Raw genomic sequence first — 6965 nt, forward strand, 5'->3', positions numbered from 1 at the left:
AGTAGGGCTAGAGTCTGCTAGAGTTGGGGTATTTTGTGGGTCAGGTGATATTGCAACTACACCTAATGGGCTATTTGATTTATCAGATGCCACTACCTTTTCCAAATACTTTGCTTGTGCTCCTCCATGATCAGCAATCGCCCTCTTCCTTTTGAACGTCTGATACACAAGAATAGCATTTCAATGGATAAATATGGTATGATGACAGATGGAATATGTACTGAAAATGGATAGGCAGGGCGTATTCACATACACGATGTGTAAACTAAGCTAATGGCAGTTCAACAAAGTAGAAGCAATGCAAAGCATCAGTTGCAAGATATGTGCGAGCAATGTAACCTTGGAAAGTTAGAGCAAGTACCTTGATGGGTGAATAAGATAGGGAATCTTCCTCTGACTCCTCCACTAGGGAGCCACATTAACTTAGGTCTCCCTCTAGCTCAGAATCACTGTTAGGATCATATTCTGAGCATGAATCTGTAGGTGGAGAGCGTTTGCATTGCATTGCATCCAGACTTGATTTCAGTCCCTTAATGCCAAGTTTGACAGCCACGACATTGTTCTGCTTTATTCTTTTCATGCGTGCAAGCTCATAATCATTATGATGCTGTTCAGAATCTGAGATTCATGAAAACATAAAAAGTAGTCAGATTATCTATGGAATGCATTGCGGATTCAACTCGGAGAGAGTCTCCCTATAAACCCCTGCATATGCAAAGTTCACCTCCCCAACCGTGCTGACCAGACCACACATAGAAATACAAACCCCTTATGTCTCTATAACAGGCAGGCACACATTTCAAAACCGAAGTAGGAACATTAGAATCATATGAAATTCGTATTTGAACAAATAAACTAAGCAATTATGAGTGGCGTAATGTTTAGCTTCAAGGGTGGAGTGTTGGTAGTGCGACACAAAGCAAGTAGGCAGATTGTATTCCATGTAAAAGATTGAAACCTATGTAAAAGCTGGAAATGACACTTTCTTTCTATACAATGCAGTGTTCGTTACCCACACATGATGGAAGAGATCACATAGAAGAAATACTATTCACTCATGTCTACGGTTCCAGTATTTAGAAACAGGGTGGTCCACCCTAAAAGAATATTGACAACAAATATGACAAGGCAAGCATAGATGTAGTGAATCAATCATTTACTTGTGAGCTTACTAGGACAAGTATGCAGAATTGTAACTGCAGTAAGAGACCGTCCAAAATCTGAATGAAGAAGTTTGTCTAGCACTTATTGTTTGCAACTAATCGACGTGAATAATTGGATATTATATCGAATGAGTAAGAAAGACAAGTAAAATTGTCAACAAACCTGGCTTGCAATAGTAATCTGGGTCAATGTCACTACGACCAACAATCCAAAATGACTAGGTGCTGTTCCGAGGGCCGGAATTTTGAAAACCCTGTGAACTTTAGAGGTACTAAAGATTACCGAAATACATCTGAACCATTAAGTGTAGGTAGCACTGAGCACACAACAAACCCTAATGACAGTCTTGCCTAATGGGTAATGAATCAATTAGAAAATGGGTGATGAGGAGTGGCTGCTGAGTGTTGAGGACGTATCTCAGGATAAATCGGGTTGGCTTGGTGGGTGCTGCACGCCTGAGCCCTGAACGGACTGGGAAGGTAGGCACGACGGCGCGCCCGGGCAGCGGTGACGCTGTTGGGCGAGCGGCTCCTGGCCTCCTGTTAGTCCGGCATCTCCTCCTAGAGTCATGCCGTCCGGGGACGGCAACTCGCCGGCGAGGCAGGCGGCTGGGGGCGAGTAGAGATCGGAAGCGCGCAGCAGAACAGAGGGGAATCAGGGCCTGGGACGACCCAAAATCCCAGGGTGGGCCGGCCCACCGTGGGCACCCTGTAGAGATACACACCCGAGCGGCGAACATGCATTTTCTAAACTAATTTAGGAACATTTAGCTGACCAATTAAACAACTCTGTTTTAATAATATTAGATTCGTATTTGAACAACTAAGCTTGTTTAGCTTGATGGGTGGAGCAGTGTTATTATGACACGAAGCACGTATTCTGATCGTATAGTGATCATAAAAGGGGGAAACTCTAAGCATATTTTTTTAGCAAAAGAGGGTTTCCGCTCTGATTTCTATTAAAGAAACCACCACGGAACCAACATGATCAATTAAACCCTAAGCATGATCAATTAAACCGTATTATGGCTGTGCCATGGCAGATTTGAAGCTGCAAACCGGAGAAATGATATTTAGCATCCATTGTTTGCTTCGAACTAAGAACTAAATTCTAAGAGCTGAAAAGAAAGTAGAGTAACCAAGTTAAGATCTATTTTCTGGTTGAGATCAAAAAGTTGAGGAGATATGAAGTACCACCTCTCTTGCGGCGCCATGTAGGCATCGGGGGTGCGATGGCTATCGGTGGCGTTGAAGCAGACCTGCGATGGTAGACGGGTGCATCGGGGGATAGGTCCCGTTGCGGTGGAAGAGAAGGTCTTGTGAGCGGCCCCGGCAAAGAGGACGACGACGCCGATGAAGCGAGAGGACGCGATGCAAGGCTATTGGTCCGTCGCCGTGGATGAGAAACGTCCATCTCTAGCAGTGGACGACGTGGTCTTGGTAGGCGCTTCGGCATGGTGGAGGACAGTGGCGATGGATGTGGTGGAGGATGGCGGCGATGGATGGGGTGGCGGACGGAGGCTGGTGTGGGGATGGGGTGTTCTAGCGCGGACGGTGTATGAATGGGAAAATGGAGGGAGAGGTACGGGGAACCATGTTTTTGGGACGCGCCTGTCTGAAATATGGGAAAGTTACGAACTTAGCCCCCGTTTAAAATTTGGACGTCTCGTCGGTTGGGGATAGGACGGTAATCTCGCATCTCGCCAATATTTGCCCAGAGCGATTTCGGGTGAGGAGAGGGTGGTTGGTTCCCATGGTTGGCGCCCACGGTGTATGAACGGGGCTGACAGGTAGGGCGGTTGTGTCACGTATGAGTGAAGTTACAAACCTGCCCCTATTGAAAATATTTGCCTACATTGATTTCGGCCGAGTCGAGTTTGTTTTGCCGCCCACCGTGTATGAATGGAGAATGGAGGGAGAAAGAGAGGTCTTTCGGACGAGCTTGAATCAAATGAGTTTTGCCGCCCATGTTTGACGCCCACCGTGTTGGAATGGGCTCAGAGGCGGTCGTGCCACGTCTAATTGAAGTTACTAACCTACCCCTATTTAGAGCAGTGGAAATCGGGCCGATGGATTGTCCGTGTAATGGGTAGACAGTAATTTCCATCTCCCAAACACTTGGCTTCGGGCAGCCGACATGGGAGTGGACATTTTGCTGCTTCTTTCAAATTTTGGGACAATAAGCATCCACGTTTACCCTGGCAACTAAATTCGAATCCATTTTGTATTCCTATATGAATCTTTATAAATCATTCTATGTGTTTTTATATATCTTCAAAAGGACGACAAAGATGTATTCCACTGTCATATATGAATATGGTTTACAAATGCCGATACTCAAATTCAGAAACTAGAATCCAGTTTAAGGTGAATTCGAATATTTGGAACACTTCATGTCCAACTCAAATGTCACACGCAGCATAATGTGTACTCCCAGTTAGATATGTACACAAGCGATGTATCAAGATTCAAATACCGAGTCAATCAACCAAGAATGTACAGAACTAACAGACATATAAACACTTATAGAGTATATGGATCAATAATATCAACTAACATACATAAGCCAGGCCGCTGTACTTTTTTTGGCTACAACAACATCATTTTTTTAGCCAGCATCTTGGCCCTTTCCGATGCGTGCCACTTATGGTCCATCTATACTACTACTATTGCTGAATGCACATTCAGCCCGATTGGCATATTTGTAGGTCTGGCACAACAATCCAAATGAAATGTCTCCGAGTCTTATCAATTAATACAGACTTGTGCTCAAATAAAATTACAAACCAAAAAACAAAAAAACAATTATTACATGATCTCTAAAACAAATGGTTTGATTGATTACATGAACAGACAACACAAAGGTTATTCAACTATGGAAAGAACATTTCACCTATGATTTACCATGTAGGAATTTAATTTCCTTTTTCCTTCAGGACCTTAATAATCTGGTCAGTCTCAGCTTGCTTCGTTTTGAAATCCACCAAATATTTAATGGTTGTCTTGAGTACTGCTTGTGATTGTGCTGTTTGCTTCCTCAACATGTCAACTTCATCTCTAAGTGCAGAAGCAGAATCTCTTTCTACCACTAGTTTAGCCTCTAGAGCATCAGCAGTTGGCAATTCATAATGCACGATTGGGCCGGTGCCACTGCTGTGGGATGATGCAACGTCCATGGGGACCTCGCTCTTTGATCTTGGGCTAACCTGTTTTGCCATTAAAGTTCCGATTGGATTCAGAAAAGTTAAAGTTAGCAAAACATCTCAACTGGGAGTTATAACAGCAAACCAGTTAAACAAACAAGGAATTAAAGAGTTTCAATTGGATGCTGAAAAGTAGTTATTAACATCATTGTAACCCGCTGTTGCAGCAGCAAAGCAGTTAAACAAACAAGTAGATATTTAAGTTAAGGCAAACAGGTAATTCTTAACAGTAAGTATCAAACGAATAGATAGGCGCAGTCTACAATATGATTAACAGGCTGTGCCATTATGTAATCAGTAGCAAACTAAATTAAGCCAAGCAACGTAATTGAACAATTTTGCAATAAGTGGCTAACTAAAATTCCAAGAAGCAGCTAACTGAACTTACGCTAGTTCTTTGTACAGGCACACTGCCACTTCTTTTTCGCTTACAAGGTTGTACGAAGGAGTCCATGGCATCAATTGCTTGGATACGCAGTACCAATACTTCTTTCTTCCCACACTGCATGGGTAAGTCGAATGGTTAATCTGGTAAGATGGTGCGTCCTTGATATGTTATATGAGGACGTGTAGTTAGACTAGTTGTAGCCAAACACATCACACTGACTTTTACTGTATATTTCATGTGATTACTTTTGGCATATCGAGATCTAAGCAATCTACAATAGGATGAAAAGACTGGCATCCTTCACATTATTGGCGAACTCAGTTCATAGAAACAAGCAATTCAACCATTCTGTGGGTAAATCAAAAGCGCCACTGGAATATTTTTCACTATCCAATCATACACGCAAAAAGGGGCGACGCCACCATAGGGGCTGGTATGGGCGGCCGCCTCAGGTGGCCGGAAAGTGTGCACCTAGTTTGAGTCGTCCAGGTTGTCCCACGCTAGTTTTGTTCGTCCCAACGCACGAGTAGGCAATGTAAAAAATGAAGAAAAATGTTTCAATTTGGATGGGCCAATAACATAAGTGCAAGGAAGGCCCTATAGCAGGCTCGCGGCCCAAACGAGCGCCTCCCATATCGATCGACAGCAGGAAAAATCCCAATTCATTCGCTCCAGCCTCCAGTCTGGTTCGCTCCTAACCTAGCCGCCGCTGGACAGACCGACACAACACTTCCTCGCGCCCTCGTTGGAGGGCGGTCGCCGGACAAGAAGATGAAGATCCAACCCTGGGTGTAGCCTGCGTGGGAGGCAGCGGCGGCAGCACGGGCATGGCATCGAGCTTGCGCAAACGGACAGTCGCAGCTTGCAAGAGTAGCATGCGCAACGAGGAGGTACATCACATCCCTGATTATATCTAATTCAACTCTTCAATTTCTGGCCAATAGTTAAACCTGGCGGTGTTGTAAAACCGCTTGTATGTAGGGAATCTATGAGAAAATCAAACCAATTTCTACTTATTTTATAACTCCCCCAATCAATACTGAACTGACTGAATCTGATGTATCTAATCAAGTTTCCGGTGCAAACATACAAGCTCATGTTGTTCTTGAGCCTGAAGTGTCTAATGAATAGACTGCTAATGAAGGATTTGATCCAAACATTTTACATGCTCCTGGTGATGAACATATAGTGTCTAATGAGGGATCTAATGCAAGTATTTTGCAAGCTCATTGAAGGATTTAGTGTCTAATGATGATCTACTATGTTGAGAGAGACAGAGATTTGCAGGCATTGATGACAAGCAAATTATAGTGCATTTTCATAGCTTGAGGAAACGTCGAGGCCATCTACCAGAAAGTCCCCGTATCATGACAACATAGCATAAATACTTTTCTAATCTATTGTTTGAAACTATTGCCATACTTGTGCAGGATAGATATATTGATATGCAGTTTGCGCACTGGTTATACGTGCAATTACACTTTGATATTTGCAGCCAGAGAATGAATAATTCAAGCAGGTACAGACCATGTTTGTAGTCCTTGTACACCATGTTGCATTTTGTGTTCTTTGGTGCTTGCATTATTTAGTGTTTAAATCTGAACTACTTTGGATCATTAGCTAGTTTTCAAAGTGCATGTAGCTTCACATTTCTCAAGTTATGTTGATTTCCGGAGTGCAAGTGCCTTCGTATTTTTTAAGTTAAATGTTCGCCCCTGGTAACTTGAATTCGTGGATCAGCCACTGCACACAAATCATACACGAATGCCAGTACGAATTAAATGAAATGCAGGGACTTACGCTAGCTCGTTGTACAGGCTCACTGCAGCTCTGCTTGCGCTTGGGATGTTCCATGTACAAGTCCATGTTACCACTTGCTTGGATGTGCAGGCCTTGTGCTCCTTGCATCCCCCTCTGCATTTTTGACACGGCGAATGGTTGATCAAATAAGAGGAATCGACCTTGATGTTGTACCGGAGGACAGATACTTACAAGGTTATACGGGTGTGCAGGATGTGTACCAGATCCCGTAGCGCCGTCATGCTCCGCTAAAAAATGGATTTGCTTGTTTCAGATGATATCTCCAGAAGAAATAAGAGTTAAAGTCAGAGTTGCATAGGCGTGTAAGCTAAGAGAGCAGTGAAATGATATGCAAACATCGTCGAAATAGTGCACAAGGGAGTGATGTGTGGATACCTAGTTCGGGCCGGC

The sequence above is a fragment of the Aegilops tauschii genome, chromosome 1 (assembly GCF_002575655.3).
Source record: "Aegilops tauschii subsp. strangulata cultivar AL8/78 chromosome 1, Aet v6.0, whole genome shotgun sequence".
NCBI lineage: Eukaryota > Viridiplantae > Streptophyta > Magnoliopsida > Poales > Poaceae > Aegilops > Aegilops tauschii.